The sequence below is a fragment of the Triturus cristatus genome, chromosome 8 (assembly GCF_964204655.1).
Source record: "Triturus cristatus chromosome 8, aTriCri1.1, whole genome shotgun sequence".
NCBI classification, from domain to species: Eukaryota; Metazoa; Chordata; class Amphibia; order Caudata; family Salamandridae; genus Triturus; species Triturus cristatus.
In genome coordinates this window covers 204,815,664-204,841,752 of record NC_140591.1, presented here as the reverse complement: position 1 = coordinate 204,841,752, position 26,089 = coordinate 204,815,664, and the positions used below count along the sequence as shown (strand labels likewise).

Sequence of the window (26,089 nt, the reverse complement as noted above, 5' to 3'; positions counted from 1 at the left end):
AGGTATCGAACATAAATCCCTTGGTCACTTCCGAAGTTAAATTAATAAAGTCAAAATTAAAATGACGACTCTAAGGGTGGCTGCTTCTTAGGAGATCTCTGCTTTCTTTAGGTTTTATTCCATGGCAGTATGTTCCGTTGTTCACTATTTCATAATAAATTATTACATGATCATAAATGTATGGATTCTTTTATTTTATGTGTGATTTTATATTAATGCATACAGTGCGTTCATATATGTACATTTATATATCACGCACTAAAGCTCAGCTTTGACTGTTAAATAAGAGACATTCCCTTTAAAGTTAGGGATTTGATATGTCTGTGACATCATTACATTGGATGTCATTGTGCATTGCCTGTTCTAATTGGTCCCCCCAACTACTCTTTAAGACTTGTGCCCTGCACAAGTGAAATGTAGATTACGAGAATTTACGTCTGGTAAGTACCCATCAGCGGAAGCTTGCACCTATGCCAGGAGTAGGCTAGCAGTTCGGATGAACACGTACTGTGTGCTGACCACCAGCGTTTGGGTAACACTACATATGACAGCATTGTTATGCAGTCCGATTGGTGAGTAAGTAATGTCTCTGGATGAGCACTGCATAAGCCTTCAGGCAGCCAATAGATTATGTTGATGGCCTGAGTGTATAGTGATCACTAAACTGTAGTGCTGCCCTTTCCCACAAAGAGTAAGCATCTCTGGCGACCCTTTCTCAGGGTGCTAGGTTTACTCAAACCACACCCACATCATAGTTGTCCTCTTTGGTTTAAAGGAGTTGTGACCACTCGAAATATTCATTTGGAAATATAAACTATTGATGTTAAAACTTATGTGTCTCCAGAGGTGGCTCCTCCGCTAAGGCAGAGGAGCGTAACTCCATTGCTTTTCAGCAGTGCAACTAAAATTAAAATAATATTAACAATGTTGTTTTATTTTTTTCTGTTGCGAGGCGGGGTGGGGCGGGGCGGGGCTGGTCTGCTGACAGAGCAGGAGGGAGGAGGAGTGGTTTTCACCCCCTAAGTGCGCATGGATGTTTGGCCAGCTGTCTCGGGCCGGCCAAAGTATCATACCCACTTTGCATGCTCTCCACCCAGTCTACATTACAGCCTGGGTGGAGAACATGTCCAGGCTCCCAGTCCCCATCTGAGCACCGAACCACGGAGCTCAGACCAATCACAACGCTTCATTGCAGCTTTGTTATTGGCTGAGGGGAGCCTGGGTGCTACCTGTTCTGTGTTTCTAGCTAAAGAGGAGAGAGGTAAGTTAAATTTATATTTTTTTTACCCCCTACCCCTCCGCCTTCTTGCCCCGCCCCTCCCGGTCTGTGTCTCTCAGTCTGTGATGATAAGTTGCACCGGAGGCCATGACTTAAGGTGAAAAAATCTAGGGGATTTCCATTTCCTTTGTTATGATTTTTCTCTTGCCCCAAAGAGCACAAACTGATGGGGCAATCTGTTATTCAGTACTACAGGAAAATTAATTTGTTATATATAATTTATCTGAAGATTAGCTTGTTTACTCAGCTTAATGTGCATAAGCTAGCTACCACCACAGGGAGATATATTTCTATAATACCTACTGGCGGATGCCAGTAGGTAGTTATTGTTACTACCATGTTTCCATAGGAAAAGCGTCTTTTGACTTGCCTATGTCTTTGGCGCTGGTTGAGGAATCTTCTCAAACGTTTCATAAAAGAGTGTGCCGGTGATTCTAGTTGTGCATAGAAAGTTTCAGGGTGATCCGTCAAGCGGGGGCAGAGACAAAGGGGGGGGGATCAAAAAAAGTGTGTTTCCTATGTTAATTCCTATAGTCTCTAGACACGCCTGCAGCCCGAACCACTGGACAGAGTTGCACCGAATTTGGCAGAAAGGTAGCCTTTGGTTCCCAGATCACACTTTCAAATATTTTGTGCAAATCTGTTCAGTAAATTTTGAGAAATTAAATTTGTATTTCCATGATCGTGAAGCCTTCACGAATAATGACAAGCTCGTGCAGAAATCTGCAGAGCTCTGATTGGCTGCCAACATTTAAACCGGCAAGCATTGGCAGCCATCTTGGAGCTCCACTTCAGCCAAGTCTCAAAAATAAAACACTCCAAAAAAGAAAAGTGGACAGGGTACGAATACTCTAACCCCCTAGCCTTGGCACTGGGGTCCAGCAGGACCCCTGGCAGGACAAAAAAAGCTATTTTATTTTAATTCACAGGAAATTTCGCAAATATTCTCGAATATTGGTGGGAAATTGCTGTGAATGGGAAAAAAAAACAAGCACCGATTCCTGAGCTTATTTCTAATGTTCCCTCCCCCCGCCGGGCTGGTCCCTGGGGCATGCAGAGTTTAGTTAACAAAATAAAGGTGGGTCGCACGAGGCCTCCTTCCAAGGGGTAATGTCCCGGAGAACACCCCCTCCCCAGAGCTAGTGGCAATATTAATGCGGGGTGGGGTGCAGCACGGAGCACCCCCAGGCCCACCACCTCCCTGGGCCTATAAACAAAAAATAAGGGCATGAGGGCGCGTGAACACCTCTCCTCCCCGGGGCCAATTACATTAAAAAAAAATAGGAAGGGGGTCCCAAGGACCACCACCTCCTCAGGACCAGCCCGTGCAGAACAAAGTAGGGGGGCGCGTGGCCCCCCTCCTGGAGACATATATGGCCCTGGGGACCGCCACCCCGTGGCCAGCTCCTGCTGTGTCCCGGAGTCCCCACCCCGGGACATAGCAGTTTGCTTTTGCTTGGCGAGAGATGTGACCGCTCCCACCCAAGCAAAAGCAAACACTGCTCTGCCAGCAAGTGGGAGCTGTCAAAGTGCTCCTGTTTGCTGGAAGCAGAGTTTTCATCTCTTTTCCTGCCCTCAGACATGGGCAAGGAAAGAGATGAAAGTATTGCTCTCGCACACAGGGAGCTGCATTTCTAGCAGCTCCCTTTGTGCGAGAGCAGTGCCAGCTCCCACAGGAGACAGGGAGCCAGCTAGGACCATGGGGGCCTTGAGGCTTCCGCTGCGGTCCCCAAAAACACTGGGTGGGCTCCAGGGCACCTCGGAAGACATGGCCAGGCCCTGGGAGATGGGGTCTGGGGCTGAAATTGGCCCAGGTAGGGGGGGTGCAGGGCCCCCCTCCCCATTAAATTTTGGCTGGGCTCCAGAGGATGGGGAGCCTGGGGCCAAAATCGTCCCGAGGAGGGGGCCATTTTTCTTAGTAGTAAGCAAAGGTCTTTCTGCTTTTTCCCGCGTTGAATGATAGCTTAACAAAAGGCCTCAAGTGCATTTCCAGCTGATTTTGGTGACATATTATTGATGCAGAGGAATACGAGGACATCTCCAACAAACAAAGAAGCGCTTTCTTCATTAAGTTAAAGGGAAGTACCCTTGTTTGGTGAAGATTCACCTCTTTGTCCTCTTGTTGTCTTCTCTTGATGAGTATTCACGTTATCACAGATTTGAGGATGAAGACGCTTGCGGGACAATCACATTGCTGAAATAACATGCACCCAAGGTGACTGGAAACATTAGCTCATGGTCCTTTATAAAGCTGTAGTGTAGAATATGCATGAGGCATTTATCCAACAAGGTAGCACTTGCTAATTAATCAGATGAAAGTACTCCAGTTGGGTAGACTTTTCGGCAAAACTTGGGACTCTTCTTGGATAAAATGAGGTTCCATTCAGGCCCTAGTGCGCATTTCACAGAAATAAACCCCCAACTGGAAGCACTTACAAATATAAACATGGCAGATGCCCCAGTGGAAACTCCACTTCAGTAAAGCACAAACGATCCTAACTTCTTGGGCTCACACTTTCTTGGGTAAAAAATGTACTTTGCTCCTGCCCGACAGGAGCAGTAAAAATAATTCTGCTCCTGCCCAAGTGGTAGCAAAGGAATGGGGCGGGCTCCCACCAGCACCCACTATGGTGGTGGCTGGGGAGCCGGTTAGGGCCGAGGGGGACCTGAGGGCCCTGGGGCTCTCCACCCCCAACAAAGTCAGGATTTTGGGTGCCTCAGGTGGGCACCCAACAAAAATTTAAAAAATGCCCGGCCCGCAACAGGAGAGCGTGCAGGAGCCACGGGTGCCAGAGGGCTCCCTCCACAGGTCCCAACAAAAAGAAGCATGTGGATGCCCCAAATCACTAACCAAAAAATTACAAAGTGGCCACAGTGGCCCTGAGACTCCCCCCATTGCCCCTAACAAAGGGAAAAAAAGGTGAGTGTACCCTGGATTGAGACTGGAGCACCCAAAAAGTTACTTAAACATTTATTATTCACTGCTCCAGAAGAAGAGCGCCCCATAATACCCTTCAAAGGCTATTTGTTCAAATGTTTGGAAGCTGGTGGTGCCCCTAGAAGACACAGGGGTACCACTAGACTTGTTTTTAATGTTTTTGGGGTTGGAGAGAGTGCAGCAGCCCCCCAACAATGTTAAAAAAATACACCTAAGTTTTCTGGGTCATTAAACCCATGACCCCAGGAGAACTTGCCATATTTTTCAAATTACTCCTAGCTGGAGCTTAATGCTCTTCAGCTGGCGTCCACAGCCCCCTTGTGGTTGGTTATATGGCTGCACTTCATAGCTTCAAACATGACCAGGCCTTTTGCCCAACCATCCACTGGGCACCACGATGGGTTGGGCACAGGGCCCTGCTGCCAACCCCACACTGCCAAAATATGTGGGGCATGGCTGCAGTCAAGTAACTGTAACTCATGCTCTAAATGAACTATAACTCCTGCCCTTGCCATGCTAATTACCCCACATAATACATCACTCTTGACAAGTTCTATGACACCATTGATAACATTACTGCAACATCTGAAATCACCTCATTGATGACAAGACAATGCCTGGCGGGGTGTGAGCTACAGCTACTTTAGAGCATGAATTCTAGTTACTTGAGATAACTACAACTGGTGTATTTCAATGGTTGTGTTATTTTAAAAGAGCAAGTTTTAAGTGACATTTTCCCTTAACTTTCCCAGAGTTTTTAAGTTTAGGATTAGGACAGTGCCATCCACGCCAAGGAAGAAAGTGGCAAAGCCCTTTACCTTTACAGGCACAGTATTACAACTTTGGAGTGGATTTACAGATTTTGCCACCTAGGACTTAATTCAATTTATAGTAGGTTGTATCGCGGGTTAACATTTCATTAATCTTTACTTCTAACTCCGGAAACTCTAAAATAGGAAGACTGTAGGTGTCGGATTAAAGGGGGCATACCGTTTATGGAGCAGGGTGGCAAGGGGACGGAGTCAGGCAAGGCAGAGTATGAAGGAGTGCATTCAGTGATGTGTAAGGTGTGCAAGTAAATATGCGTTGTTATTATAAACTTTGCTCCAAAAGAAATTGACAATTAGAAATGCAATATTAAAGCTGCACTAGCATATTTTATTTGCCTCATATGAACCACATTTTACAAACTTCATCACTGCGCTTAACAGAAATATTCAAATCTGCTGGAAAAATAGCAGTCATGTTACTGAGGAATTTTAAAGGATAGACCAAATGTTACTTTTGTGATCATTTTCATTTTTGCATTCCTTTTTTTCTTGAAAGCTAAGTAATTAGCACCATGCTGTCTCTGGAGTAGCCAAGATCGCACATAATTTTCTGGTTTGAACTTAGTTTTGGGGAGTGAAATTGTGGTACACACACAACAATTTGCTTACTGTGCTGATGTGAAGCTCGCTCTTAATAGGGCCCACAAATTAAGTCTGTTTGTAACTCGGGAGGCTGGCATAGTGAGTTAATTGAACCATACCATGATCTGAGGGTTTCATGTTTGAATGCTGATAAATCCTGACATTCTATCACGTTGAGTAAAAATAGCATCATAAAGGTGGGGAATAGTAATATTTGTTATTCACAACACTTTCACCTCCATTAAGGTTTGGTGCTTTTCTGCTCTCACCCTAGGTTGGCGCACTTTAAACTGCCTTGTACCAAAGCACACCGCACCACAAAGCAAGGGTGTGTGCGTGATCTCAAGCATATGTTTTGTACTCTACGCTTTGACATAGTTTAATACTTTTCCAACTTTGCATATGTGCTGTACAGTCCAGCACACGTAGAACACTAGAATATTTGAGAAAAGAAAGCTTTTCTCTAATGTTACACCTGCCTCAATGAGGTGTACATTCTTTTGTACCACCGATGGCCCTTCCCTTTGATGCAAGGTTGCGCAGAGTGCCACTTTGGAGCTACTCTCTAGGGCAAAATATATTTTTACACTGGAAATTAAATCCCAAAACCAACAGTTTGAACCAGTCTGAATCACATTTTCAAACACCGGATGCAAAGTTTTGATTAATTGTCTCCAATTGCAGCATTGTGTTTGATTAAGTGAACTTGGAGCATTGTTTAGAAGGGGTATCTGATAGAGACATCTACCCACAGATTCCTTAACTTAGAATATCCCCAGGCGTCAGACTGGATCCGGAAAATCTTTTTCCCCAGCAGTACCTCTGCATGCCAGGGGGCGGCGTCACCCGACTCCGTCATGACGTCGTCCACGGAAGTGACGTCAATGGAGCCATATAAGTCCCCCCGGCGTGCTGACGTCAGTTTTCTTCTTTTCCGCGTCCCAACGCGGATGCGGGAGATGTGGTTCCTCTGGCCTGTTTCCAGGCCTTCACAATGCCTTTTCGCATCTGGAACAGTGTGCGATGCCTGCAGGCTTCAAGTCATGTGCATCCTGTTCACGGCAGATGTCGGCGACCTATCCACATGAGATCTGCATGTGGTGCTTGGGCGAGCACCCTGACTCCGCCGAGTGCAACGCCTGCTGGCAGCTGAAGCCGGAGTCCCTGCGAGAACGACGGATGAAATTGATGTCCACCTGGTTGTACCGGTCAGAATCCTCGTGGCGTCGGCCTCCATCTCCAGCGGAAGGAGCCAAACGGCGCAGTTCTTCTTCCCACGCTGAGGTTCCTGTTCAGGACGGGTCCCGTAGTCTTTCCTGTGGACGTCGCTCGCCTGCCTCAGGTGAGCACCGGAAAAGGTCACAGAGGTCATCGACCTCCTCACACAAGCATGACGTTGGGGCTGCTGCTCCCGGTTTTCACCGAACACTGGTCCTCAGGAGTCAGCCCCCGCCTACCCACCGTTTCCTGGTGCTGGGGTGACTCGGACCCAGATGGATACCTATTCCAGGGCTCTGCAGCCCATCTTTGGGTCACCCCCACTCCCTGGCACGCTTCCGGGCCCCACAGTGGTGGTAGGGACTCAGGTCGGGTGATCACTGGCGGGTTCGCCCTCGGAGCCGACTGAGTGCCTTGAGTCCGGCTCTGGGGTCACTGCGACATCAGGACACCGCCCGAAGGGGCAACCCACTATGACGTCTAGCCCTCCTGGTGCATCTTTGCACAGCCCTGAAGGGCTTCCTGTGTCGTCACTGGATGCAGCTGCAGCGCGGGGCTCGACTCCGAGTCGACGGGAGGTCAAGTCGACACAGGTCCGATGCCGGGCGGACAAGTCCTCTTTGGGGGTCATCGCTGTCAACGCCGGTTCCGTCTGTTTTTTCAATGCTTGCTGGAGCAGGGGCCAATGGGGCCCTGGCCGGCCCATCACTATGCGGGGCCTCTGTTTTTGGGTGGACGGCTGCAGGCGTCCCCAACGGATGACTTACTGTGTCCACCTCAAATTGCCACGGAAGCTGGCGCAGAGTTTGCGAGGGCTGTTCGCAGGACTGCGGATATCTTACAGATGCAGCCGCCCTCTGTCTCCCTGCTTTCGCATCCTTTGTTGGATCTTCACCATGGCATGGTGGATGTGGAGCCCTTATTGCCTTTTGACAGGTCGCTGTATGATTTCCTTCTGGGGACTTGGGCCAGACCCTCATCGGGGGACCCCATGGGTCGTGCTGTTGCACATCGCCATCGCCCGGCTCCAGATGACCGTGCCTGTTTGTCCCTCCATCCTAGGGCTCAAGGTCTTGTGGTCTAGGCAGCGCTCCCTTCCTCTACCCCTCCGTTGCTACCTCCCACTCTGGAGTTTTGTGATTGGAGTCATGTGGCCGCAATGTCTTTGCATCCGCCAGCTCAGGCTTTCGGTCCCTGAACACGACCTGCGTGTTCGCTCTGGCTACTTTTGCCCTTTGGGACTCCGTCGAACAACTTCTTCCCTCATTGCCAGAGGGACCTCGTGCTGACCTGGCCCAGCTTATTTGGGATGGCCGCGACATGATGCAGTTTTCCGTCCGGTCGGCCATGAGCACCACTGACTCCGTGGGTCGCGCCATGGCCAGGTCAGTTGCTCCGCTTCGCCCTGCGTGGCTACGCAATGGCGGTTTTTGCGAGAATGTTCGGTAGAGACTCAAGGATCTGCCCTTTGATGAGGTCCATCTGTTTGATAAGCATGCCGACTCGGTGGTACGGCGCCTCCTATCTAGATTTCAATGACTGCCAGGTTTTTAGTCCTCTTGGTGGACTTGTGCTTTCATATGCAGTATTGTCACTGCGTTTATGATTTCCGACTCAGGGTTCAAGGCGTATTTCCCAGACGGGTTGTATGGCTGTTCGGCTGTGTTGTTTCTTTCAAAAAATTGGTACAGCTGGGCTAGCTGTTTTTATGGTTCTTTTTTACCTCTGCCTAGGAGCTTGCCTCAAGGGGTTCCCTTGCTTTTTATAGGCATCTGACGTACCCTATGTGGTGTATTTGTTCGCTATTGTGTAGCTGCCCTTCCTTGCCAGGAATTTTTGGAGGCTCCCATGGAGTTCTCTTCATTATTTACTGTCCCTCTGGGGATTATTCCTGTTGGTTATGCTGTAGGCATCGCCCCTTGTTACATGCTTCTTGCTGGGGTGGGACGCCTGCTCTGTTGCGACCCACGGACTGGCTTGGCCCTCTCCTGGAGCTTCCTTATTGCTGCTTACGGTTGTTCCGTTGCACTCTCCTGCATCTGTGGACGCAGTCTGCTCCGGTGTCTTGTTGATGTTCTGCTGTCTCCGGCTTGCCCCCGGGGGTTTTACGTCCTCCTGCCTTGCATTTGGCTTATCTTTCCGCCTTCATTCTCCCCCTGGCACTGTTGGATGTCTTGGGTGTGGGTGCGCATCCCTGTGGGCGCTTTGTCCGTTCCGCTCCAGATCGGTTCTTTCTGTACTCTGGCGGCCACCACCTGTGGATCCAAGCTGGGTGTGTGCGCTTTCACGGGGGACCCGTGGTGTTCCTTGAGCCACTGTCTTGGCTGTGTTCCAGCAACTCAGGTGTTTCTCCTCCTGGTCTCTGCTGCGATTTTCAGCGGACGTATTCTGTCTCCGGATGCTCTCTGGCATCATGCTGTCTATATCATACTTTTTCAGACATTTTTTGTTTGTGTGTTACTGACTTCTTCCTTAGTGTGGTGGTCAGTATTCCAGCCTGTATCGCTGTTTACCAGATCAGCTGATTGGAGGGACAGGGGGGCGGGGAACTCGCTCCTGACATGTGGCCGAAGGGAATGGCAAACTTCCAGCTCCTGTAGACAAAGCCAAAAACTTGGGTGTCATCCTGGATCATAAACTCGATTTTGGGGACCAGGTCAGCGGAGTAGTATCTACCTGCTTCTACCTCCTTAGGACTCTGAGAAAAATTAAATGTTCGAGGCATATGAGCTGCAGATTGTACACTTTGCATAGATCGCCATCTGGTGTTGGGCCCGGATGTTTGCAGTTTGTTTTTGTTCTTTGACAGTCTTTGGAAGTCACGAGTTCGGTGACTCCTCCTTCGGTCCGTACTGCGCATGGGCTTCGGCTCCATCCTCAGATTGTGTTTTTCCGCCATCGGGCTCTGATGTGATACTTCGTGCTCCACCTTCGAACTTCTACGGTTCCAGCCTCGACGGAAAATCCTCGTTCATCGAGTTTCTTCATCTATCTTCCTCCTCCTCCTCCACCTCTTCCACCTCCTCTCCCTCCCAGGTCTCCGCCACCCTTGCCTCATCATTCCCCGACCCCGTCCCCAGATCCGGATTACGGGGATCCAGATTATGACCCGGCGGACGCCCCAATGGACCCCACACCACCAGGGACCCCAGACCCATGGGAAGATTACCAAAACCCTGACATACCAGATGTGCCTCAAGATGACCTCTACCCATCCAGGCCATCTCCCCCAGAGGACTCACTAGGGTTTCACCACTTAGTGCAGAGAGCAGCACACTACCACGGGGTGGAACTACATAGTGAACCAGTGGAAGACGACTTCTTACTGGATACATTTGATATTCAGGATAAGTCCACAGCCATCTTGCCCATGCTTAAGGGTGTCACCAAGCATGCTGCAGAGGTGTTCAAAGACCCTGTCAGGGCCAGGGTCTTAAACCCCAGAATAGAAAAAAGTACAAGGCAGCACCCACAGACCCTACATACATTAAGGGCCCTGCTCCCTTAGATTCCCTAGTTGTGTCCACAGCTAGAAAGCGGTCTAACTCCCAGTCCTCAGGTGAGGCCCCGCCGCCAAATAAGGAATCGAAACTCCTAGATGCGTCTGGTAAACGCACTGCCTCGCAAGCCGCGAACATCTGGCGCATTGCGAATACACAAGCGCTGCTTGCGCGTTATGACAGAGCACACTACGATGAGCTTGAGGCTCTTATGCAGCACCTCCCGGAAAAACACAAACGTAAAGCTCATGACCTAATACAGGAGGGAAAGCTCATTACTAACACCTCTATTAAATGTGCCCTCGATGCAGCGGACACTGCTTCTAGAGCCATAAATACGAGTGTCCTGCTTCGTTGTCCTGCCTGGCTCAGGATCTCAGAGTTCAAGCCAGAAGTCCAGGCATCCATACTAAATCACCCCTTTGACCAACAAAATTTCTTTGGGCCAAAGGTAGACGAAGCATTAGAAAAAATGAAAAAGGACACGGACACAGCAAAGTCTATGGGGGCATTACAATCACAGACCCCTAAACGCTCCTTTCGGCGTTCGTCCTTTCGTAGCACAGGCAGAGGCTACTCCACCGATAGCGCCTCTACCTCCTACAAGTCCCCTCCTCAAAATACCTTCTCAAAGGGCTACCAAAGAGGTGGATACAGGGGCAACAACAATAAGGGCAGGGGCAAAACTAACACCACCCGTTCTGCCACCCCGCCCGCACAATGACTTCCCTCCGCTCCCCCCAGACCATCCCACTCCGGTCGGGGGCAGACTACGACACTTTATCCACGCCTGGGAGTCCATAACATCGGACAAATGGGTGACCCAAATTATTCAGTCAGGGTACTGTCTCGAGCTAACATCTACCCCACCCAATATCCCACCAAGGCACCGTCCAATGTCTCAAGAACATTCCACACTGCTCAAACAGGAGGTGCTCTCCCTCCTCCAAAAACACGCTATAGAGCAGGTCCCCGTCAATCAGCAAAATCTAGGGGTCTACTCTCTGTATTTCCTAATACCGATGAAAGACGGGACCCTAAGGCCCATTCTGGACCTCCGGCCTCTAAATGCATACATACATTCAGACCATTTCCACATGGTCACCCTACAACAAGTCCTCCCGCTCCTCTGTCAGGGAGACTTTCTCACTACCTTGGATCTCAAAGACGCATACTTTCACATTCCAATACACCCTTCTCACAGGAAGTACCTCAGGTTTGTGGTGGACGGTCAACATTACCAATTCACAGTTCTCCCCTTCGGGGTCACCACCGCACCACGGGTGTTTACCAAATGCCTAGCGGTAGTAGCAGCACACCTCAGACGTCAACATATTCACGTCTTCCCTTACTTAGACGACTGGCTGATAAAAGCCACATCCTACGACCAATGTGTGCAACATACAAACAACACCATCCAACTGCTCCACCAGCTAGGCTTCACGGTGAACTACCAAAAGTCCCACCTCGTACCATCTCACACAAAGCAATATCTCGGGGCCACTATAGACACCTCCAAAGGTATTGCCTATCCCAACTCAGCCAGAATCGCAAGCATACAAGCCTTGCGCCAAACGTTCCTTGCTCAGCACTCTCTCCCAGCGAGAGTGTTTATGAAGCTAATAGGGATGATGGCATCTTGCATCTTCATAGTGCCCCATGCAAGACTCCACATGCGTCCACTCCAAGAGTGCCTAGCACAACAGTGGAACCAGGCCCAAGGACAGCTGACGGATCTGGTGTTGGTGGACGGCCGCACCCATCACTCTCTGCAGTGGTGGAACACCACAAACCTTTCCAAAGGGCGGCCGTTCCTGGACCCGGTTCCTCAGGTGATTCTAACAGCGGACGCATCGCTCTCCGGCTGGGGAGCGCACCTCCTACACCTCACAATGCAAGGTCTATGGACGCCACAGCAAAAGTCGCTCCACATCAACCATCTGGAGCTCTTGGCGATCTTTCTAGCCCTAAAATCCTTTCAAAAACAGATTTCAGCCAAAGCAGTCCTCATTCGCACAGACAATATGACTGCAATGTATTATATTCAAAAACAGGGGGGGACACACTCTCCCCAGCTCTCCCGCTTAGCCCAGAGCATATGGAGATGGGCAATTCCACAAAACATCTTTCTCCTGGCACAGCACGTCCCAGGCATACAAAACACCATGGCAGATCTGCTCAGCAGACAAACGCAACAACTACACGAATGGGAACTGCATCCACAAGTTCTTCGCCCATTCTTTCACAAGTGGGGGCATCCTCAGATAGACCTCTTCGCCACCCACGAAAACAAAAAATGCCCAAGCTTCGCCGCCAGATACCCACACCCATTGTCCAAAGGCAATGCGATATGGATGAACTGGTCAGGCAGATTTGCATACGCCTTTCCACCTCTCCCACTAATTCCATTGGTGGTCAGGAAACTGCAACAGCACTCCCTCACGCTCATTCTGGTAGCCCCAACGTGGGCCAGGCAGCCGTGGTACACCACACTATTACAACTATCAGTGGTACCACATCAAAAACTGCACCTGTCCCCATGCCTCCTAACTCAGAACCATGGAGAAATCAGACACCCGGACCCAGCGCAGCTCAACCTTGCGATCTGGCTCCTGAAATCTTAGAATTTGGGTACCTTAACCTTCCCCCTGACTGCATGAATATTATCAAGGAAGCCAGACGTCCTACCACTCGAGCATGCTATGCCGCAAAGTGGAAGAGATTTGTTGTTTACTGCCGTAACAATACAATCAACCCTTTAGATGCATCCATACAGCACATTATATGCTATCTGCTCCATCTTCAAAGGTGTAACCTGGCATACTCTTCCATACGCTTACACCTAGCAGCGATTGCTGCTTACCTGCAAAACAGACAGCATTTGTCACTGTTCAGGGTGCCTGCTATTAAAGCCTTTATGGAAGGCCTTAAACGCATAATTCCACCCAGGGCACCGCCTTCTCCTGTATGGAATCTAAATGTAGTTCTTACAAGGCTAATGGGTCCGCCCTTCGAACCACTGCATAAATTCGAGCTACAGTTCCTCACCTGGAAAACAGCTTTTCTAGTGGCTATCACTTCCCTTAGAAGGGTTAGTGAAATACAAGCGTTCACTATACAGGAACCCTTCTTACAAATACATCACAGCAAAGTGATACTTCGTACAAATCCAAAGTTTCTGCCCAAGGTCATTTCCCCCTTCCATCTCAATCAATCGGTGGAATTACCTGTTTTTTTCTCGCAACCTCAATCTGTTGCGGAAAGGGCTCTACATACACTTGATGTTAAGAGGGCTTTACTGTACTACATACAGAGAACACAACCTTTCAGGAAAACTAAACAATTGTTTGTTTCCTTCTCTCCACCGCATAAAGGCAACCCCATCTCTAAATCAGGGATAGCTAGGTGGATTGTAAAGTGCATACAAATTTGCTATCAAAAGGCAAAAAGAACATTATCTGTTCCACCTAAAGCCCACTCTACTAGAAAGTTAGGGGCTTCTATGGCTTTTCTAGGGAACATACCCTTAGATGACATCGGCAAAGCAGCCACATGGTCAACACCGTACACCTTCACAAAACATTACTGTGTAGACGTGCACTCCAAGCAACAAGCTAGTGTGGGCCAGGCTGTACTAAAGACACTATTTCAAACCGCTGCAACGGATACCGGTGGTCGCCGCTAAGGTTGGGTACTGCTATATAATCTATGCAAAGTGTACAATCTGCAGCTCATATGCCTCGAACGGAATATGCTACTTACCAGTATGCATCTGTTCTTGGCATGTAGAGCTGCAGAGTTGTACACGCCCACCCGCCTCCCCGGCTACCTGTATCCGTTCCAGTCTATCTTATTTAGATACAACACACATGGGTTTCTCACTGTTATTACTACGCTACATCATTTCCCTGCTGGCGAAAAACAATCTGAGGATGGAGCCGAAGCCCATGCGCAGTACGGACCGAAGGAGGAGTCACCGAACTCGTGACTTCCAAAGACTGTCCAAAGAACAAAAACAAACTGCAAACATCCGGGCCCAACACCAGATGGCGATCTATGCAAAGTGTACAACTCTGCAGCTCTACATGCCAAGAACAGATGCATACTGGTAAGTAGCATATTCCTTCTCCTTCCAGCAGATGGTTTCAGGACAGCAGTCTCAGCCCTCATTTTGTCCAGCCTCGATTACTGCAATAGTCTGTACCTTAACTTGATAAAAAAAAATCTGGTCAGACTACAGACAGTAGAAAATGCAGCGGCAAGACTGCTAATTGGGATACCTAGGTTTGCCTCTGCTCGAGATGGTCTCCGGCAATTGCACTGGCTACCGGTTACAAAATGAGCACACTTCAAGGCACTGTGCATGGTTTTTAATGGCACTGAGTGGCACTGGCCCGGATTTTCTGACTAAGTGCTTTGAATGGTATGTTCCGGGCAGAGAGCTGCGTTCCACCGAAGGAGGACTAGTAGCCGTTCCCCGAATAAAGAAGGCCAGTTGGGGAGGCAAAAGTTTCTCCTATGGTGCGGCGAAAGCCTGGAACAGCCTGCCAGTACATCTTAGGAAGGCCTCAGAGCTCCTTTCCTTCAGAAAGGGGGTGAAGCCGTGGTTATTTACGGTTTAGGCACCCCGCTTACAGTGAGTCAATGTGCAGCGCCAGGACACCCATGGGTAGAAGTGCGCTTTATAAGCTTCACTAACATAACATAACATATTGCGGTGGCTCGGTCTTTCCCTCCCGATCGGGGGGTTGGGGTCGCCCTCCTTTGTGGATGGACTTGTATGTCCTGCTTCTTTTCACATCTGTGCCGTTGGTACCTCTTAGGCGACTTCCTATTCTCTAGGGTTACTCTTCGAGTTATCTCTTGGTTATCACTTTCATGACTTTTTCCTATGTCTCTGTGCTCTTTATATGTCATGAAGTGTACACACACGAGTGGGCAAACATACGGGGTTTTCCCTGATGTGATTTCTGGGAATTGTCCCAGATCCCTCTCTATTTCTCTCTCTCCCTCATGGGAGATGGCTTTGTGTGTATGTCCGGCTTGCCAGTGATCCTTGGTCATTGAACCGATAGGTACGGTTTGCCAGTTGACTACCTGTTGATGCGCCGTCTTTCTCTGTCAGCGCTTATATGCTGTGGCTGTTATGTATCATTGGGCTTGTACACTTGTGTGGTGGGTTTTCACGGTACACAAAGTCTGCTTACGGGTATTCTTGTAATCCACTTCTATGTATCTCTTGGTAGTCATAGTCTGTATGTCTCGGCATGGTGACGTCTGCCTCTTACATGTCATTTTTTGGCACCCGCTGTTGTTCCGCTCAATGTGTATGTTCTGACTCTGTCATACTGTTTAGTCCCTTTTCTGGGATTTTGTCTCTTGGTGTATCCTGGGATCCTATATTCAGTTTCACTTCTTTTTGCTGAAGTTTATGGCATTCTGCCATTGTGCACTGACCTTTATGGTTCTGTGATTTCGTTTCGTCTCTCTGACGGATTGTGGTACCTTGCTTCTCTTGCTCATGCTTCCATCCAGAGCTTCATGGGTCTGGTGTCAGCTACGCTGGCATTGCTGCCACCTTGTTCTAGCCAACAATATTGACAGATTACTTCCCTCGGAAACTTGGTGGCTTTCAGTCGCAGACCCTCCTCCAATTGGGTATAGTTTTGGTATCTATTCTAAGTTAAGGAATCTGCAGCTAGATGTCTATCAGATGAACGAGTTACTTACCTTCGGTCTAGCTGCACATTCCTTAACGCCAACCCATCCTCTCGTTCTGCGAGGGCCTTCCAGGTGGGGTTCTGCCCACTTGCCTCCTTACAGGTGGGTTTGGTTTTTTTGAGGGGTACTCTAGTTCACCTGCCTCTGGGGCAGGGTGTGTCATTTTGTTCTGGCACATTGGCTCTCCATTTTTCAAAAGTAGAGGGACTGGGAGCTAAATGTATGAGGTCCTGCACACTAGCTCCCCAGAGGGACTGTGTATCAAAGGGGTGTGCAGTTCCTTACTGGACATGTGGGGAAATGGAGGTCTTTCTTCGTGATGCCCTCACACACCCTGGTTTATTGGTTGAGGTAGCTCGAGCCTGGTTAATAGCGGTGTGGGTGCCCTTACGTGGATTTAATGTAAAGTGGGTCAACATGTTTTGTGCCTCATTAGCCCCTAACGGGTCAAGTGGCACTTCATCAGGACCGAAAAAAACTAAAGTGTGAATGGTGAACTACCGTCTGGTTCTACAATTTTATGACTAGTTACCAGACACAGTAGGGGTTACCCTAGTAGACTTGTACTGGGGTGTATTGTAGACCCCTATTACTGAAGCCTAGGGCTGACGGGGGAGGCAGAGCACGTCGTTGCTCTAGAGAACGGGAGGGTGACGACTGGCGTTCATCCTACCCTTAGCTCCGGGCCCCGAGCTAAGGGTAGGATGAACGCCAGTTGTCAGCCTCCCGTTCTCTCCCGTACTCTAGAGCAACTAGGGTACCCCCTACTGTGTCTGGTAACTAGTCATAAAATTGTAGAACCAGACAGTAGTGCACTGCTTTTAACCAGGCTCGAGCTACCTCAACCAATAAACCAGACCAGAGTAGGATTGCTCCAGACCTATTTTATCTCACTTACCCGTGCACTACCCAGCCCTCATACCCGCACACACCCAACGGCTTCTTCAAAAGATCTCCGACAAAGAGCCCCGTTTACTGGAGCCCGTCAGGCATTGCAGCGCCGGCTCGATGAGGCGCAAGGCCCAATGATGAAGCATGACATCCTCCGGGGTGTGTGAGGGCATCACGAAGAAAGACCTCCCTTTCCCCACACATCCAGTTAGGGACTGCACACCCTTTGATACACATTTGCTCTCCACTTATTCTCGTTTTGGGTGGCTAGATTACGTGCTTTTCAATGCTCTTCCGCCCTGGGTTTCCAGCGTGGAGATTCTCATGTTTTTCCACCCTCCCTCCACCCTTGTCTGTTTCTCCCAATTATCTTGGGGTCTACTTGTCTATGCTGCAGTGGATTTGGTTGAGGTTCTATTTGACTATGCTATAGGTCATTGTGGGGGGGTGGTGAACGTTCTCTGTTGTTGCTCACTTTTGGTCACTCGCCATGAGTCATATTGTTCCAGTCTTGTTATCCTTTACAGTTACGTCATGTGGTCAGATTATCTTTCATACAGTTCCATCCTGTGGTTGCGAACTGTCCTTCGTTTGTCATGCCATTCTTTTCCAATGCCGTTGACTCTTGGGGGGCTCTGTTTCTAGGGGCGGGTGCTTTGTTCGCTCCCTTCAGTCCCTTCAAGCATTGAGTTCTCTTATAACATGGTCCCTTCAAGGGTTGAGTACTCTTTTCACATGGTGAGGTTTCTCATCATTCTATGATTTTTGTCATTATTGTTTCACAGATTTTTGATCTTTTTTGGCACACTGTTACTATACTCTCACAGTTTTTGTAGTGGCTCTGCTTTGTGGCCCGGAAAGGTTTCACAAAAGAAAACTGACATCAGCACGCCGGTGGGGTTGGACTTATATGGCTCCATTGATGTCACTTCCGTGGACGACGCCAGGGCGCAGCCAGGCGACGCTGCCCCCCGGCGTGCAGAGGTACTGCTGGGGAAAAAGATTTTCCGGATCCAGTCTGATGCCTAGGGATATTATAAGTTAAGGAATCTAAGGCTAGACTGTGTCTCTACCAGATACATCGTTACCGAAGATAAGTAACTTGTTCTTTAGGATCAATTGCCTAATCTACAGTAGTAAAAAAAAAAACAGAAATGAAATCCTGTTTTAAAATATATTATTTCATTTTGCCTAGTGCCTCATGGGGGGTAATAAGTGCAATATATATAAATGTAATACTGTATTGTTTAGTGTCTTCTCAGGCTGGAAAGAAGTTCTATATAAATGTTATTATTCTGCATTACAATACTTAACCTAAAATCTTTAGTATAACCTTGCCTAACATATTGCAGTGTGCTGCAGAAATGGTTACTATTGTAGCTAGCAATGGCATGCTTCTGTCCATGATATTTGTTGCGAGGCTTCTTGTTGTGCCTGTACTTGCTGATCCATAAATGATGAACCAGCAGCCTCCTGACTATTTTTGGCAGTAACCATGTATGATGAATTTCTCTGTCTACAAGTATTGTGTAAATGCCCTGCTGATCCTAACAGATGGAACACTTTAAGTAAATCCATTCATGAGTTTTATGCTTCAACTGTTATTTGTGAATTTCCTTTAGATGGTGGCCAAAACACTGGCATAACCAACAAAAGATGGGCTGAGTTTGATATTTTAGGTCACATTGTGTGGACCATTAGGGCAAGGATTGGCAAAGCTATGCAAGAGCTCTTGACTTTGCCAATTTGCTTTAGTGACAGAGTAGAGTAAAGTGTCAGAGTGGAGTACAATGAAATGGTGTGAAGTGTTGGAGAGTGGAGTATTGATGAGTGTCGTGGAGTAGAGTGGAGTGTTGAGGAGTGGAGTAAACTGGCCTGGAGTGGTTTAGAGGGAATTGCATAAAGCGAAGTAGAATGTGGTAGAGTGGAGTGGCATAGAGTGCCGTGAAGTTGAGTGTCAAACAGGGAAGTGGCATAGAGTGGAGGGGCATAGAGTGGAGTAGTGTTTCATAGAATGGAGTGACATAGACTGGCAGAAAATGGAGTAGCATGTTGTTGAGTAGAGTGTCGTAGAATTGAATAAAGTGGAGTGGCGTAGAGGGAATTGCGTATAGGGGAGTAGAGTGTCATACAGTGGCATAGAGTGCTGTAGAGTTAAGTGCCATAGAGTGGAATGGTATGGCATGGAGTGGGGTAAAGTTACGTGGAGTAAAGTATCAGAGTGGAGTGACATGGAGTCGTGGAGTGGCATAGAGACGGTTAGAGTGTTGTGGCATAGAGTGTTGTAGAGTGGAGCGGCATGGAGTGGAGTAGAGGTTTGTATATTAGACTGTCATAGAGTTGAGGGCATATAGAGTGAAGGGGTGTATAGCGGACTGTCGTAGAGTGTCATAACGTATGTAGTGGTATTATGGAGTGTAGTGCCGTATAGTGGTGTAGCATATTGTGGAGTGGCGTAGTGTGGAATGGTGTAGAGTAAAGTGGCATGGAGTGTCGTTGGGTGAAATGGCATAGAGTGAAGTGTCCTAGAGTGGAGTGGTGTGTCGAATAATGGCCTAGAGTGCATTAGCATAGAGTGCTGTAGAATGGATTGACATAGAGTGGTGTGGAGCAGAGTGAAGTGGTGTGAAGGGAAGTATTCCCAGTGTAGTTGCACACTGTCATTACAGACAACACATTTTTAATTGAAATGACAATTACATTTGCACATACAGTTTTACAGATAAAACTATACAGCGCACAAACAATTAATGTGTGGAAATGTCATTGCCAAGTGTATTGATTAATGTGAGGAAACAACATCACAAAGTGTATTGATTTATTTTGATCGTATTAAAATATTTGTTTCTACTGCACTTCAGAATTATAAAAAAGTGCTTCATTTGTGCTTTCATTATTCGGATATATTTGCACAGTTCACTTACTGACATTTGCATTTTGTTGTGTGCTAGAAAAAAAACTTTCCTTTCCCACCTCCAGTATCCAGCAAAATTGTCACATAAATCCTCTCACTTTAAAGTTAGGGAAAGAACAGTAAAGACCAACAACAGGAAGGCGGAGCCTGACATTTCACCTCTATCTTTGAATGCACAACAAATGTGACAAGATGAGAACAAAATTTAAAGTTCTGTTTACAGAAAGTGAGCATTCATGGAAGAATATAAGTAGCGATGGTAAACAGGCTGTGCTCCACGAGAGGGACAAAGACATACTGGACAGTCTAAAACAAATAAAGGCAGCAAATAGAAAGCAAGAAATGTGAGTTACAAACCAACCACAAAGCCGATGGGAAGCAATGGGCAGAATGCATTCCCAGGCAAACTTTCAGGAAGTCTTTTGGCAACCAAACAGCTGTGCTGCCTGGTAGTCTCCGAGCTAAAAATGTTGCTGCGGTATGCATGACACTGACCATACATGACATAGGAGCATCTCAGTAGAGTGCAGAACAGAAATGTTTGTGCTCTTTTTGCCACACTGTGTTGACGTTACCTCCACATTTTCCACCTTCTTTGAAAACGTTATCACTGTTTTTAATTGAATGTTTTAATGATTGTTATACAATAAATCTTGTTTTACTAATTTGTAGAGTTCTCTGTAACCACTAGTTAATCATTGTCATTTAAAATGTCACTAAGCGCGCTTTAACCTATTAAATAAAGAAATGTGATATTAGGTGTGGTTAGTATGGAATTTCCCATATACGTCCTGTGGTCAGAACTATGTTATGGTTTTGCTGGAAATCTCCAATATTCAGGTGGACCAAATAGTGCAGCAATTGTAATGAATTTCCACTGCTTTCTCTTTCATCCATAGCTGTAAAGCCAAAAAGGCAACAGCAGACTAATGGAAAATACAGTGTGTAGTTTGAGTGCGTGGAATATCTGCATCATAATGCAGTGAGCCAGGTATAGGGTTCTCTGTTTCTTGTTTAACGTAAACTTTGTTCAAGTGTGTGCTGTAATATGTCAGGAAAATAACACTTGCACAAAGTTTGACTTCATTTAAACTCACTTATTTCTTTCTAAAGGCGCAGAATGTTTTCCGAAATGCACGATAAAATTAACTTTGATAAAATGTATTTTTTTTTTATTTGCAATATCTTTTCATCAAAACAAAATTATAGAGTACTGGACCCACCCACATTTGACCATAGTGTTTAGAACCAGTTCAAGAACATGTCGCTGTTGCACTAAGGTGCTTTTGGTCCGTGCTTGAAGCGAACTGTTTTTCTTGAATGCTGCATTGTCTTTCAAGGATAGGGTTATGTTTGTGATAAGAGATATTATTAAAGCCAAACTGAGTATGTGGTAACCAGAGATGGAATTTTATGTGAATCCCAGGTCTTGTTTTGCACTAAAATTCTGGTGCCAAACTAACATGCTATTACCCTGTTTTTTAGGTCGCGGCTAGCGTTGCAGCGAATGCGCTGCTCGCTTTGCGAGGCATGCAGTATTCAGTATAGCGTGGAAGCTCCTCTCACTCTCCGCCCATATTTTTCATTGGCTTAGGTCCTAAATGCTGCCTTCCGATTGGTTTTAGGCTTGTTAGTCCCTCCTCATGACGACCATGTCGTCATTTGTATCCTTCCATGGCTACTGGCCCCTTTACTTCCAGCACTATTTTCATTCCTGTCTCCCCCACCCCCTCCCGCGGTCCGTGACTTCTCGGGTCCCCCCCCCCTCCCTTGGCTCTCCCTCCCGTTCATGCCTTCTCTCTCTCTGCCCGCACTCCCATTTTCAATGCAATAGGTCTCGCGTAAATGCGAGTCCTATTGCATTGCAAATGCTTGTTTCCTCATTGTTTTCACCTTCTCAATATAATATGGTGAAACAAACGCACAGGGGGTAGGTAACTAACGCGCTAGTGTTCTCACCATTTTGGAAGAACATCGTTTGGTATTTGGTTGCCAGACAGTTGTACCTTGCCTGAACTTTGAAAGAATGAACTGTTAAACAGATGCAAATTTTTAAATACGAGCAGTAAAGTAAATATTGTACATCAAAAAGAGTATAGCTTCCTAAATTAAAAACAGGCATACCTCATAAAAAGGATTAAAAGTGACTCACATAATTGTATTATGCTAGGTTTATATAAAAGTTTAATGTTATGTCCTCCTGGCAGTTAGTTGTTAATGCTGGTTGAAGCAGTGGTAATTACAGATATCTTTCGGTTTCGAAAGGAAGCAGAGCCTGATATCCGCTTCCGCGCCGTCTTGGAATAAGACCGCACCAGCCGCCCTCAGCAATGGGTTAACTTTAGATCCAGCGCAGGGTTCAAGAGTTTCTGAACAGCACACAGGCAGCCCTGGAGTACAGTGTGAGCTGACAGTGCTGTCCATCCTGCGGCACGAGGACAGTCTGCTCATGGCAGACTATCAGTACAGGGGAACGGTAGAACACAGATTCTCCCCATACACCTTCAACGGCGGGTAAGACTTGGAGGAGCTGGGGTGGAATTTGTGTATTTTGCCCTGCCATGCAGGATGTGCATTATATCTCGGGAGGTGTCAAAAGGACTGAGTGTTGCGATCTCTCCCCCCCCTCCCCACCCCCTTATTCTTTGGCTCTTCAAGTTCCCTGTTTACCTATTGACTTTGCCAGGATTAATAACCATTGTGTGTTGCTAGTTTCATAATTGGTGAAAATATTTTATTTTAATAAAAGCTAGACACTAAGGGTGCTACGTGTGGTAACCATACCGGATCCCTACTAAAATAGCTTGCCACATCGAACATGTCAACAGTTGAGATTACCTGAATCCTAGAATGCGTTGATAAACTTTGAAGCGAAATTTACATGGAATGCACCCCACAAGCCACACTTTTCTTGAAATGGTCCTCTGACAATGATAGTCTTTTGGGCAGTGAAAAAGTCAGTTACTTTCCTTTAGGATTTGCCTTTTGTACTGCACTGGCAAAGTAAGCACTGGCAAAGTCAATAGGTCTCGGCATTGCGAGAGCTATTGTCTTTGTCAATGTCTTTTAGCCATGTTGTATAGCAGCACATATGCTGTTCAGCATGGCTGACAATCATGGGGAAAAGCGCTATGTTGCTGCCAGCGCTGGCTGCATCATTGCACTTTCTTGCCAGGAAGGGGCGGAGGGACAAGGAACACAATATGGGGGTGGGCAAGCAACACAACGCAGGAGAGGGTGGAGGGCATGTAGTGAGGAGGGGAAAAAAAAGAGCTAAGACACAGCCAGCAGTGTCCGCTTCATAGCACTTTTGTTTGTTGCGTGGTTGGGATAACAGTAGTGAGGTGTAACAACATACAGAAAACAGGTGGGAAGGAGCAGACTTGTAGGTGGAAAATGCGAACAACAACGGTTTGGGGAGAGAAGAAACATGGTTGGGAAAGGAAGCAACTCGGATAGAGTGGCGAGTGAGGGGAAAAGAAGCAACACAGATGTGGATAGGGATCCCGACATGTATTGGACGACAATATATTGGGGGTAGGAATGCTGGAGAAAAGATTGGAAATCACCCTATTTCGTGCAACCTCTTTGCACCCACTTTGCCATTTTAAGCACAAGTTCAGCACATGTTGTTCCTATTTACTATGGGCATGACTATTAGTTGGGTATGGTGCTGAGCTCAGACATTTCACAGAATATATATTAAGTTTATTTTTTTAATGTAAACTGGGGTGTTGCAGCATTGCGCTTTCTGGCTAAAACATACATTAAAAAGGAGAAAGGGAAAACTTGAAAAATGTGTGCGCTTGGGCAGAAACAAAAGTCATCCTTTTCTTAGGAGGCGTACTGTCTTCTGGTGTTGCACTTGCTTATAAACTGTTTTGAAATCTTCAGCCATCAAGCTAGATGCCTGTTTGTGCTTGGAGGTTAATAATATGAGGAAAGGACCATATTTGTTGGTGTGTATTGTGGTGGAAAAATGTTAAATAGTTGTTTACTGTGCACACTGGACGTCATTGCCCGCTTTGTGGGTGCCAATCTTTCAGGACACGAATACAAACCGCTGTTGCTTGAATGCTTCCCTTTGCCTTGAGCTTCAAGCCAGGTGCGTCGAGTCCATAATGTGTTTGTTTTTCGCGGCTCTCAATTTAAGCTAGTTCTGTTTAAACTGTGAGCAGCACCCATGTGCATCTCTCTTCTTGTTTACTTGCAGGATATTTTTAGGCCTAACGTGTTTTTTCATACTGCTGGTGTAGCCTGTCTTGCTTATGTTTCTTATTACTGCATCCCCATCCATACCGCACCCTCATTGTTGCTTGTTGTTTTTTCTGTGTATAGTTGTTTGTTATTCCTGCATCCCCATCGTTAGTCCTCCCTCCTCTCCTCTCATCATTGATTGTTGCTTTTTAGGTCGAGCCTAGGCAGCGCATGCGCTATCTCTCGACATGCTGTATTCAATCTTTGAGCTTACAGACCCGCTCCTGATTCTGATTGGCTTTTGTCAGTGTCCTTTAAAAAACGTTGCTTCTAATTGGATAATGGTTCCTGCTAATCATGGGTCATGTGTATGGGGCTAGATTTGTATTATATATGGAAAAACGTTTAGTCTATTAAATCAAACAAGAGTTTTTGTACAGCAGACATGCTTAATTTGCAAATTTGAAGGTGCTCTCATATGCGATAATGAAGAAAATGGCAGCTCCATCAATTAAATTATTTGTCCACGATCACATCATTTGAAACCCTTTTGTGGGTCAAGAGCATTACAAATAGGTTGTGTAGAATATTTTTCACTAGACCTGCAGTTCTAGTAATATGTTTGATTTTTCGAGGCCTGTACAAGTACTGAATAACACTGACTCAAACCCGCTTTACCAGTTCCAAAGACCTCAATTCATTCTATTATGCCACACCATCTCTCCCAAACAATCACCTTATTTTTAGTTGTGTCAGTTTCCCTCATTTTGTTACCCTCTCTCCATGCGTCCATCCTTAACTTCCTTCCTTTTGTTTCCCTGAGCGCCCTTACTGTGTACACAGAGCAAGTGAAAGCAAAAAAAAAAAGAACTGGTTTCAGTGGAGGGGCATTTGTTCAACATGCAATTTTTTTTAGGGGGTTGTTTTTGGGAAATAGAATAAAAAATAATTTTTCACTCAACACCACCCCCCTTTCTCCTCAGCTCCCGCATAACGAAATTCAAGTTGGGTGACTGGGGTGATCTTCTTACGTAGACGTGCTGACTACAACGTTCCCTAGCTGAACAGCTGAATAGCCCAAAAAAAATATAACTTTTTTCAGCGTGACTCTTCGGGGGCTGCTCTGAGAGCACTCCGAGGCTGCCTGCCCCTCGTGCTCCCTCCCTCCTTGCTTTGCTGCTTCCCTTAGCTGCCCCTATACCACTGCAAACTACCTGACACTGCTCCCTATGATGTTAGCTTCCACATATTTCTCCTTTCTGCAAGTTTCTCTTGGCTGCCCCCACACCACAGCAAATTACTCACCACTGCTCCCAATGCCACGAGCTTCCACATTTTCCAATTTTGGCTTGAAATACCCTTGCAAATATTCATACATTAAGTTATAATTGAACGACTCAGGATAATGTGCTGCATGGTTAAATACTTATAAGGTTCCAAAGGCGAGACCTATTGGCTATGCCAATGTTTGTTTAATACTGTTCACATGTCTTTAGTTAACAGCTCTGCAGAGATGTGGGAGTCTGTAGACCAGGTCCGAAGTAACATCTCGGGAAACAAGCATTTGCAATGCAATCGGTCTCACCTTTGGGACCTTATATGTATTTAGCTATGCAGCACATTAGACCGGGTGCTGAAACATCTACTGTTCTTTAACATGGAGGAGAAGTAAGCACCAAACTGCATGACATGTCAGGTATGGGAACACATTGAGAAAATATTGCCTTTCAGCGGGAAATAATATAGTCCAAAGCTCTATTTTTAATATAAAATCAGGTCCTTCGGAGGTCATATCACTGAAAATACAAAATTTGAAAAAAAGATTATTGTCTACGGGTGCTCGTGGAAGACAATTTCCATGGACTGGAATCTAGAGCATGCTAAAGTGATTCTGTATTTTACTGACCTCTGCTGGTCGTTTTCTATCAAGAAAGTTAAATGGAGGCAGTACCAGCTATGAAAGCGAGGGGGGTGGTAGGGCAAAGTGTGTCTTTTTGTGTGTGCACGCATACATATTTG

The 26,089-nt window shown here is 46.8% G+C and overlaps 1 protein-coding gene across 4 annotated transcripts in view; it reads left to right on the top strand.

The window, feature by feature from the left end:
* Positions 1-26,089, top strand: part of SON (SON DNA and RNA binding protein) — a 722,851-nt gene that overhangs the window by 637,107 nt on the left and 59,655 nt on the right. The gene's annotated exons all lie outside the window — the stretch shown is intronic.